General features: G+C 42.0%; 1 pseudogene; it reads right to left on the bottom strand.

The window, feature by feature from the left end:
* Positions 1 to 5,846: 5,846 nt before the first annotated feature.
* LOC141465147 (U5 spliceosomal RNA) lies at positions 5,847 to 5,914 on the bottom strand (annotated as a pseudogene).
* Positions 5,915 to 11,832: the final 5,918 nt, after the last annotated feature.

Below are 11,832 nucleotides of genomic sequence, written 5' to 3'. Positions count from 1 at the left end.
GCAATGCAGAGTGAAACAAAACCCCAGAGCAGAGGCTGCCTCGCAGGCACGCACGCTATCATTCCTCTGAGCCGATAACCGCAGTGTATGAATGAAGGTGCCATGTATGCAGCGATGATGCAATGTGTATCCGCGCCGTCCAGCTTGCATTAGCATCAGTGAGAGCATCTTATCAGGCTGAGCTGCTTCGCAAATGAGTGCTGCCAGGCTGCTGGAATTATCTGCACAGTCAGATACTCATTTTTAGCTTTTTCATCATGGCTGAAGACAGCTCCACTTGATCTCAGCAAAGTTATTTTAAAATCTGAGAGTTTGCCAATGTTTCTTTTTAAAGGATCACATCTAGCCTGACTCATTACTCCTGGATTTCATTTGTCAGAGCAGCCAAGTAGTCTAGCTTTTACATTCCCGATGGCCATTATCTCTGTTTGTTAACAGCTAAATGGCTGATGCACAGATATACATTATTCCTGTGTTTTCTTGCAGAGAGTGAGCTTTTGCTGGAAACAAAACATTAAAAAAAAGAAACTAGAAGGATATGATAATCTATAGATTTTAGAGAAAAAAAATATTTATTGACTGGAAAGATGTATATACGGGACAGTTAACTGAGTATTAGCTCTAGGGAGTTGATTCATTGGATTTTTTTCCTTTTAGATTATATGTTGCAAATGCTGAAATACAGTCTTGTGCTACTGACACTATATGTTAAATAATAATTTCTAGCAGAAATCAATGCATTAATTCCAAATACAGCAACTGGTTTCCTCAGTGTGATCTTTATTCATCAAACGAGTACCAGAACCTGCCTAAAAGTAAGTATGTGAATGATCCTGTATGTATTCAGCCATCCATTTAAGCAAGTGAAGATGGTTCCACTGGCCACTGAATAAGCCTGATTTTAGGCAAATAATTCAGTGAGTTAGGGTCTGAATCATTGTAAAATTGAACTGAGGAAACTGTTTGATTAGCTGATGTGGAGCCTGAACCATGTAATTATAAGATCAGGCACAGCTGGGTTAGAATTCATTAGCCAATGCATTAGAGTTACCTTTTGATAAGCACAAAGAAGGAAAATGATTGTTGCTCCACACAATAGGTGTACTACGGTTTGTGCATTTCATATCTGCAGTATGGTGCTGCAGCCACTTGTTTTCTGATTAGCAGCAAATCATGATGATGATGATGATGATGATGATGATGACATACAGTTGCTCAAAACAATATAATGTAATAATTAGCTCAACAAACTCCTACCACTAGTTCAAGATATCAAAGCAAATGTAACCTAAAATCTTTCAAGTCATTAAAATTTCACATTTATAAAAATATTCCCTCTAAACTGCTCCATGAGAAGATTAACATCAGCAGTAACAAAGATGTAAATATTACAATTGTTATTGTGACCGTTATGTCATTAAATAGATTTTTTATATAGCAATGTACCTTGAGTAATGCTTGCTACTAGTTGTAGATCTATTCATGTGAATGATATTGGGATAATTTTGAGTTGGTAGATGTAATATAGGCAAGATTTCATTCTAAAAAATACCCAAACAGGAACATCTCCTAAGGTGTGGAAGGCCAGACAGTGCTAGGAGACAGCAATTGCAGATGTATGTGTGACTACATCTGCAGCGCAGCTGATGAGTGGGGTTTGCAATGAACCAGGCGAGCAGAAATTCCATTGTACTATGGCAATGTGTTAAGGTAATACTATTACCATAAACGTGCATGGTCCAGCCTCATAAAACCATCATTTATTCTTTGAAGATGTTACATTTTAAGATATAATATAATTGTGTTAGTTGGAAGGAAGGGCAGAAAAAAAGACCAGTAATATTAGCTGGCTGGTTAAATAAATAACATCTCTGTTTGTGTTGACGATTAAGTAAAGCGAGTCTGTGGATGCCCCTTCCCTGGAAGTGTTCAAGGCCAGGCTGGATGGGGCTTTGAGCAACCTGGTCTAGCGGGAAGTGTCCCTGCCCATGGCAGGGGGGCTGGAACTTGATTATCTTTAAGGTCCTTTCCAACCTAAACCATTCTACGATTCTGTGATTCTATATACAACAGAATTACATGCAAACTATGCTATTTAATAATGATGATCTCTTGGACTGCAGGACTTTTTGTGGATTCTCCTTTGAAAATGTTAGTTCTAAGGTTAATGACATCCAGCCTCCCTCCACTGCCCCCAGTATATTAGAAATATAATATATACTAATAGTATATTAGTGAAGCCAGGAGTACAGGAGGGGAGACAAAATACCATTATATCGCTACACAAAATCCTGGTTTTAAATGCTAGGAATGATTATGGCCACCCCAGTTCAGAAAGCAAAATGTACAATGAAGGTCAGCAAAGAAGATCAGAGGTTTGAAATGGGTTCTGTCCAAAGAGATATTAAACAGAACAGCACTTTTCAGCACAGGAAAAAAAAGAGTTTGTGGTTTATAAAATGATGAACGGCGAGGAGGAAGGAAGGGAATGATGGCTATTATATCTCATAAGACAAGAACATGGAGGTATCAAATGAAACTATCAGACTGCAGGCTTTACACAAAAAGCACTTCTTCACATAATCCATAACTTGAAATGCCATTGCCACAGGATGCTTTGGAAGACAAAATTATAAATGGGTTCAAGAAACAGATAGAGAAACTCATGGAGTAAATATCTGCAGTAGGCTGATAAACACAAGGGTGTGGGTCAGGAAGTCCTGACCTGCTAGAGGCATCCTGGGGAGGTGCCACCCTGGGCTTACCCTGCTCCCAGGCTCCTTGGGTTTTGCAGCCACTGTCGGAGACCGGGCATGGTGCCACACAGCCCCTTGCTCCTTCTCATGTGGTTGCAAATACAGCCTTTCTGTTACCTCAGAAACCAGGTACAGTTCTCAAGCGCAACCCCACTCTCCTCAGAGAGAGAGCAGGAAGAAAGTGGCAGTAGCCCCAAGTAGTGGTAGCAACTGTTTGCAAAAGGCAGTGAGAATCAGCCCTGGGGTGATATGACTCTGCAAGAAATAAATGAGTGAGAAGCGAATGCTTTCAAAAGCACCCATTTCGGCTCTGTGAGAGAGAAAACAGGAACACTCAGAAAGAATCAGTGACAAAAGACCCAAAAGAGGCAGTTGATTCCCTGCAGGGGAGAAAACAAAGTGTTTACAAAGACGCAGAACAGTAAATCATCAAAGTGTTCTTTTGAAAATATTTCAAATGTGATGTTCATTCCTACATTTATATGGAAGGCACAATAAAGAGAGATAAAAAAGATACAGCCCTTGCATTTAAGGGTATTTGGACTAAAGCAGGTGTAGCACATCAAGTAAGAGCAACAGCAAAACAACAAAGAGGAAAAGAGGAAGGACTGCAGGAGGAGTGGTGGCACCAGGGTTGTTTCGGATTACTGGGAAAAATCTTCATCATCTTGTTTATTCACGTGTTCTCTGTCTCTTTACTTGCCTTAAAATGAAGTAGTTCTTTCAGGGTGCTGAAGGGGTCTATTTTGAGTATGGTCTCACGAAGGTTGATTATGGGAAGGGGTTTGTGGGAGGCAAAGGAGTGAAGGCAGAAGGAGAGGTGAAGACAAAGAACAATAGATGCAGAAATAGGAGGGACCTAGCGCAGATTCTAGCACTGCTTTTAGTAATAGCTGGCTCTCATACAGAGCTTTTCAAGCATAGATTTTGAAGTGTTTTAAATTGAAGTCTGAATAATTTTCTTCATATTATAACAGGACAAATGATACACTCAAGGTCATCCAGCAGAAAAAATGCACTGTAGCCAGGCAGAGGATTCACAACCCCTGAATGCCGCCCGCGAGCCATGCTGCCCCTCCGTCAACTTGGACTGTCACCTGCAACATGGAGGTGACATATTAGAAACTAATTTATCACCTGCTCTCTCTCTAAATGACATGCTGAAATACTGTATCAGCCTGTCTGTGGGGAAGACTGACCTTGGTGGGAACATGCCAACCGCATCCTGGGCTGCATCACAAGAAGTGTGGCCAGCAGGGCGAGGGAGGTGATTCTGCCCCTCTTCTCTTCTCTGCTCTGGTGGGACCCCACCTGGAGAACTGTGTCCAGCTCTGGGGCTCTCAGCACAGGAAAGACATGGACCTGTTGGAACGAGTCCAGAGGAGGGCCACAAAGATGATCGGAGGGCTGGAGCTGAGAGAGTTGGGGTTGATCAGCCTGAAGAAGAGGAGGCTCTCGGAGACCTTATAGTATTCTTCCAGTACTTAAAGGGGACCTACAAGAAAGCTGGAGAGGGACTTTTTACAAGGGCGTAGTGATAGGACAAGGGGTAATGGTTTTAAGGTGAAAGAGGGTAGATTTAAATCCCCCCAGCATGCTTGGATGTAAGGGAGAGCAGAAAGTGCCATACTCATGGATCGTCTGAAAAGTGGTCTCTCAATGTCGTAGACATGCCAGCATGTTGGTACACATGACCTATTTTTGGCATTTGAAGTGCACAAATTCCACTGACTCCCAAACCCTACAGAATGGCTCTTGACCTGCATTAGAATCATATGATTAGATTAGAATCATAGAATATCTCAAGTTGTGAGGGACCTACAACTGTTGTTTGAATTATTCCAAGTGTTAGTGTTCTAATTACATGTTAGTTTGCATAATGAGCAGAGAAACAGTTTAAACGCACACAGTACGCATGTATTTGGTTTGTGTGGCAAGGTTTTGGTACCAGGGAGGCTATGGGGCCGGGGGGGGGGGGGCTTTCTGTGAGAAGCTGCTAGAAGCTTCCCCTGTGTCTGACAGAGCCAACACCAGCCAGCTCCAAGACAGACCCACCACTGGCCAGGGCCGAGCCCATCAGCGACGGTGGTAGCGCCTCTGTGCGCTGCAGCCCATGGAGGTCCGTGGTGGAGCAGATATCCACCTGCAGCCTGTGGAGGACCTCATGTCAGAGCTGGGTGTTATGGTTTGAGAAAACCCATTACAATTTATTGTCGTTTAGACAATTATTCTATCACCGGATGACCCCTCCCCACCCGGAAAGGGGAATCAGGGAACACAAAGTAACTCGAGGGTTGAAATGTAAATAGATTTGATAGAATGACAATAATATTAAAGGACCAGTATTAATCCCAATATTGATATAAGACATACAAGAATTATACTCAGCGGATTCTATCAGCAGGAAGCTGTGCACTCACAGCAGTGGACAGCAAATGTCGGACATTGCAGGCACAATGGCTTCAGGAGGAAGGGAAGGCCTCAGGGGTCTGGCACCAGGGCGAGGAGTTGTCTGGACCGCCACCATCAAGGGAGAGAGAGCTATGCATCAAACTTTTCTAATTTATATTGAACGTGACGTTCATGGTATGAAATAATCCTGTTGGCTAGCCTGGGTCAAATGCCCAGGCCTTGCACCTCCTCATCCCTGCACCTGGCAAGGCTCGAAAACACTAAGACCTGGAATCCCACAGAGCCTATCTGGCTACAAAGTAAATATTCTCATGAATTCAGACACCAGAGTCTTCTAAAAGTGCAGTTTTCCCCAGCATTAGCAGAAAAGTTAGTCCTGTGTCTCTCAACCGGGTCACTGTGGGGTACCTGAAGGAAGCTTGGAGATTCCCATGGAGAGCCCATGCTGGAGCAGGCTCCTGGCAGGACCGGTGGACCCATAGAGAGAGAAGCCCACACTGGGGCAGATTTGAGTCTCACTCCACTCAGAGCAAAGAACTTCTTCCTAATATCTAATCTAAATCTACCCTCTTTCATTTTAAAATTGTTAACTCCCCTCCTATCACTTCACTCCCTGATAGAGCCTCCCCCCCCCGTCTTTCCTGTAGGCCCCTTTAAGTACTGGGAGGCTGCTATAAATAAATTGCTCCTCTCCATGGAAATCTTTAGTAAAAGGTGAAAGATTTATATTGTCTGGAGAGAAGCCAGAGTTTGGTCTTTTTGAGAAAGTTGCAGCTTCTGATCCTTCAGACTGACATGTTAAAAGGGCAGATTCTGACACAAACAGTAATAGAAAAGACTGTGTTGATCTTTATGTAGTATATTTATATAAAGATCATGAAGAGTAGGAGCTTCACTATGTCATCTATCCAGAAGGCACCAGGTAGTGGACCCTACACAGTGTGTTCCAGTTCACCATCTCTCCTATAGGCTCTCATTCGATCCACATAAGTTGGTCTTTCCCATTTCTCCTTCCTTTCTCCATGTTTTCTTTTGAGTCTTATTTCCCAATGCAAACAGAAGTACAAAGTAAAATTCAGCCCAAACTGTTGAATTAGCTTTCTGGTCAGCCACAAGAAATCCTGCCAAGCCCACCTCAGATGCTGGACCTCTCTGGGAAGACCCACCTCGTTCTTACAGCTCATTTGTGAGCCTCGAAGAATTTTGCCATGGGATATCTGTCTGTAAAAATGGACAGAAGGAGGAGAAACGACATGATAAATCCTTCAATATGCAAAACATTAAAGTGGAAAAGATATAAACTGTTTCCACTCCTCGACCACGTGTGGCCATTAGCTTAATTGTATTAAAAACTATGAAAATATCTAGCTATTAGTGCAGGGAAAGCCTGGAATAAACTACTGAGGAAACTAGTGGAATCTTTCCTTGGGGAATTACTATAGAACAGAAATATCTCTCAGAGGTGATTCAGTTACGTTTGTGCTACCTCATTGCAAAGCTATAAACTGGACACTAGGAGGTCCCTCTCTGCTCTGCCTTGCCTTGAAATACGAATCGGCGCTGAAGACATTGCATCAATAGGCCATAGCTCCCAGCCACATTGTATATGACTGTAATTGGTTCAACAATACCAGAAAAACATTTCAGCTCATATATTTAAAGAGATAGGCTTCAGAAATCTGTCAGTGAAATAAAGGCTGAAAGAGAGCATTCCATCTGGTCTAACCTTTTTTCCCGTATGTCAGTCTCTGTGAAATGTTTTATGTATGTATTCTTTGGAAATCATCTAGCAGAAACAGCTGTGTGTGCTGCCCACCTGCTAAAGCCTACAATCTAGTGTTATTTCAATTAGATTTGATTGCAGGAAAAGTTTATGAAACAGCTATCAATGATTTCAAGCCATCTGGCTTCCGCTTTTCTCATGTTTAGAGAAACCCTATGTTTACATTGATTGGCCTTCTATATATACAAGCATGATTGAGTTTTATTATTCTTTTTATTTGTCTGGTAGCAGTGTGCTTGGTGCTGTACAAACTTACAATGGAAGAGAAGCTGTCAAAGATTTCAAGATGTGAAGTTCAGCTCAGATACACACGAGGCTTCAACTGAGAACACAGCAAAAGGGAAACTGCATTTTAAAGATTCTGATTTATTAATTAAGATATAATGTTTCCACTGAGGGTAAAACATACTTTATCTTATTTTTAGCCATGTGAAAACTAAGTTCTCGAGCAAGGCAGTACTCTGATTCCCTTCCAGAGTTAGCAGAACGAGACAGAAACTATATGAGGAGGAGTGGGTTGGGCCAAAGTCAAGTCTCAGAGGGGGTGGGTTGCCCCTGGAGACACTTCCTTTCCTCTGTCCATCATCATGGGAGCTTGGATACACAGCCTAGGCTGGGCTTACCTTCTCAACTGCTAAAATCAGAGGAGATGAGTCATCTGTTGACTACTGGCTTCTTTGGCAAATTTTAAAGCCCCCAAATTATAGAAATATTCGCTTTGGTTAAGAAATGCTATCCCATGAGCTATTTTTGCTTTAGTAACATTTAGAAGTTTGCTCTCCTCTCAGGTGGAATACGAACACAAGTCTTTTAAAATGCTAACTTTATTTTTCCTTGTTCCCCCGGAATTTTTGATGTTTCTGTTGTCTGTGAGGTTTCGGTACATAAAAGTCAATCTGAAACTGGCTGTCTCATCGGCAGAACAAATTTGTCTTCTAGATTTGACCTGAATTCAGTTGTGGTAGGCTTTAACCCTGGTTTAGTTGAACTTGACATTTCAAGCGAAAACTGAAAGGTTCATCCCTGTTTGGATGAACCAGCTCTAGGAAATGACAGTTCAAACTCACACAGCCATCTTGTGTTTGTCCCTCCTGAGAGGGACCAAATTTAAGTGCATGAGTTGACTTTGGAATTAACACCATCTGCTCACACTGTGCTTGCTTAAGTTTTGCTTGTGCCACTTGCCTCTTCCTTCCCAGAAGGATGACACGCGGTGTGGGGCTTGCAGGCGGCCTGGGCATATGTTAGGTTGTCAAACTCAGCGGTCTGAAGGCATCCCTACACTTCAGAAGAACTATAACCTTTTGAAACTCTATTAAAAAAAAAGAGAGGCTATTCTTCCATTAGAGCATCCAGAACTCTTCTAAATTGACATTTCGGGGTTTATTCCATAGCGGTGTGCCTGCATGGAATACTAGGTACCAACAGAAATTAGATTAAAAGAAACAGGATACAGCTGTAAACGCTCTGGTGAGCAGTGTCTCCCTTTAATTTCTGTAGTGCCTACTACAATGAGAATTTGCTCCCTGACTTTCATCTCTTTGTGCAACAGCAGCATGGATGTCACAGCGCTGTATTTAAACCAGCGTGCAGGCGTACGATGCCACTTCAGGGGAAATTCGTTATTTAAACACCTTGCAGACCTGGCCCCGAGTACTTGCAAGCTGAGATCCACTCTATCTTATGTGCCCTCCTGTCTTTTAAGAACCTCAGCTGTCTGCACACCTCCCTTGCTTTCACTATGGTACCAGGTTTTCAAACGTTTTACTCGGAAAAGAAAAAACATATAGGCCAGCTGGAGTGGAAAACACTGTACTGTTACCACATTTTTAAGCCAAATATTTGAAGAAAATGAACAGTTCTCTTCAAACCCAATGAAAGTGCAAGAAAAGGCAAACATATTTGATTTTGCAGATTTCCTTATGAATTATTTACTACTTTACTAAAACAACTCATGCTAATAATATTGTAATAAGCAGTGCGGCTCTGACTCATGTTTGGCTGAAGAGGTCTGTGAGGAGAACGCAGGAATCTTTGCTGTAGCCTCCCATAATTCTCTGGAATACAAATGATACAATTAGTCCTGTACTGCTGAATATATATGGATGTGGACAGATACAAAGCATGGCTTCTGCATGCTTACAAGTGAATGTTTAAAGAGTAGCTAAATACTGATTTCACCATTATTCGCCTATATTTCTACTATTAATTTGCATGGCCAGAGCATCTAGTGGCTAGACTACACTGTAATCAGTGCCGCCAGTAAAAAGACCATGTCTGCAAAGACCTTTAAATGTAGAGGAGGAAGCCCTAGTCTGGAAGACTCAAGATCTGCTTGGATACAGCTTTGTTTCTTTTAAACACATAAGGAACAGATGCATGGGTATATGCATGCTAACACCATGGATGGACGGAGGCTTTTACAATTTCATGCTTTACAGGAGTAGCACTCTGCTTTACTGCAATCAGCTGCAAGATTTTTTTGTCTACATATACAGGAACACTGAGGCACCTAAATCTGAGAAATTTCAAACCAGGAAATCAGGAAGCTGAGGGACTTTGGGGAGCTGAACCTCACTCATATATTAAAAGCTACTTCATGAGGTTGTGGAAGGGCCAGGTCTTGATCCAGACTTCGTAAGTCTCAACTCAGTTGCCCCAGGAAGAATCCTTCTGTAATCAACAGTGTACTTTAAACTAATTGCTAAGTGTCTAATTATCACCAGATCAATTCCTTTAAGTTCAAAAATATTAAAAAAAAAAAAAAATCCAAATGCTATTTAGGTTCTGAAACTGCTAAGATTTACACATGTGCTTAATGCTAATCCTCTGGGCTCAGTGGGACAGATCACGTGTTCAAAGTAAGGAACATGGATAAGTCTTCACAAGAGTGGGCCTTAATTGTAAAAATTTAAAATCTCTGTAATAACCACCCACTTTCCAGCTTGATGAATGCAACCTCCTGGAAAAAAGGAAGATATTCCCCCCAACACAGAAAACAACAACCCTGACGACAAGCTAATACAAAGAGTCTGAAAGAACTGGGTTATTACCATGAAAAGAAAATCAGCAATACAATTGGCAATTTAAGGAACAGAGACTGTCATTAAATAAATACATGTGCAAACCAGAGGCTAGTATTATTGCCAAAAATAGACCTGAAGAATATGGAAGTGATTAAGCTATTTCATTTGAAAACCTTTTCATAGTTTGGGTGCATCTGATCTTAGATGTGCAGTGTGAATAAGCAGTATTTGTCATATATACATATGCTATATATATATATAATCTGTGTCTGCATGCAGAATAAACTCTTTGTGTAAGGAAGTGGATAAGAATCAGTGAAATTAATCTCAGATCATTATCTGCAAAGAAAACAAGGCAAAACTTTTTGTTACAAAACCTCAAACCATTATTGTTTTGTTAGAGACTTAAAAATCATCTCAGATTTGTCAAGAGATGAAAAATGATTCATAAAATGTCTTGAATAAATGAAGGTTTACTTATAGTTCTCCATTGAACCCGTGCAGATCTTTATTTTTCTGCATGGTTTCAGAGCGATATGAAGTAACATTTTGTCACTTGACACTTTCATCTGTGTTTCACCATAGGAGGTTTTTGTAACTCTGGATAGACCTTCAGCTGGTGTAAATTTTATTCCAGCTCAGCATCTGGTCCTTGTTTTCACTGGTTTTCTATTAGCTGAATGAATAACAAAACTGTGAAGAAATATGTTCATAAAATGAACATGGTACTCAAAAAATATTGCTGGAGAAGAATTGTTTCAAAACAGATGCTAGATTCTGCATACAGGAGAGGATTTCAATTGTCCTATTGAATCTTTTCCCTGTCTTCTTACATTAGACATACAAAAATTTAAGAGAATGGGGACAAATGGAAGATCTTGAGGAGTGCAGAGCATCTGGATGAAAGCTGGGAGTAAAATTTACATGCATCACAGCATCTCTAACCACCAGAATATCACTTGTTTCTAACCAAATAGATTGTGAGGCTAACAAACTCTGCTGCTGTACTTTCATTTGCCTCCTTGTATTAAACATAGAGAAAAAAAATACAATGGGAAAGGGAAGGGAAGGGAAGGGAAGGGAAGGGAAGGGAAGGGAAGGGAAGGGAAGGGAAGGGAAGGGAAGGGAAGGGAAGGGAAGGGAAGGGAAGGGAAGGGAAGGGAAGGGAAGGGAATATTTCACTTGAAAAAGACCCACAACGATCATCTAGACAAACTGCCTGACTATGTCAAGGCTGAACAAAAGTTCAAAAACATTATTAAGGCCATTTTCCAGATGCCTCTTAAACACTGCAACTGGCTCCCTGCCTACATCCCCCACCAAAGCCTTGCACAGACACTCACAGACAGAGGGTTGGTTAAAACAAGCTAATTTATTGTAATCTTAACATCGCATAAAGGTCCCCACAGGGGATCAACTCTTTCCAACAGAAATTCCAGAGGAATTGCTGTCCAGGCCGCACCAGCGTGAGATGAAAGTAGTCCTCAGGGTCACAGGCATGGGTGAAAAAGTCTGTGACTGCCAGGGTACGAGAGCGGAGCTGCAGACCTCAGAGGTGGAAATTGTCCTGCTGGGTGTGCCTTTGCCTTGAGAGTCTGCAAAGCAGCATCTCAACAACAGCCCAGCTCTGCGGCCACGGTGCGCTGCTGCTAGAGCTGCTCTCTGCCTACCCAAGGCTCAGGTCGGCACCTCAGCTGCCTGCTCCACGGCAAACACAATCTCAGTGACGATGTTCATCTTGGAGGAGCCTGTCAGCTGGAACCTGCAGGACCAGGAGGAGGGCAGCACCGTTAGCTGGCAGTGCTGCGACTCAGGCAGAAGCAGCCAGGCTGATCTCACCAACTGCTGGACATGG

This window comes from Numenius arquata, chromosome 5, assembly GCF_964106895.1.
Source record: "Numenius arquata chromosome 5, bNumArq3.hap1.1, whole genome shotgun sequence".
Lineage (NCBI taxonomy): Eukaryota > Metazoa > Chordata > Aves > Charadriiformes > Scolopacidae > Numenius > Numenius arquata.
The sequence above is the reverse complement of the archived record's forward strand: the minus strand, read 5'-3'. Positions and strand labels throughout refer to the sequence as shown.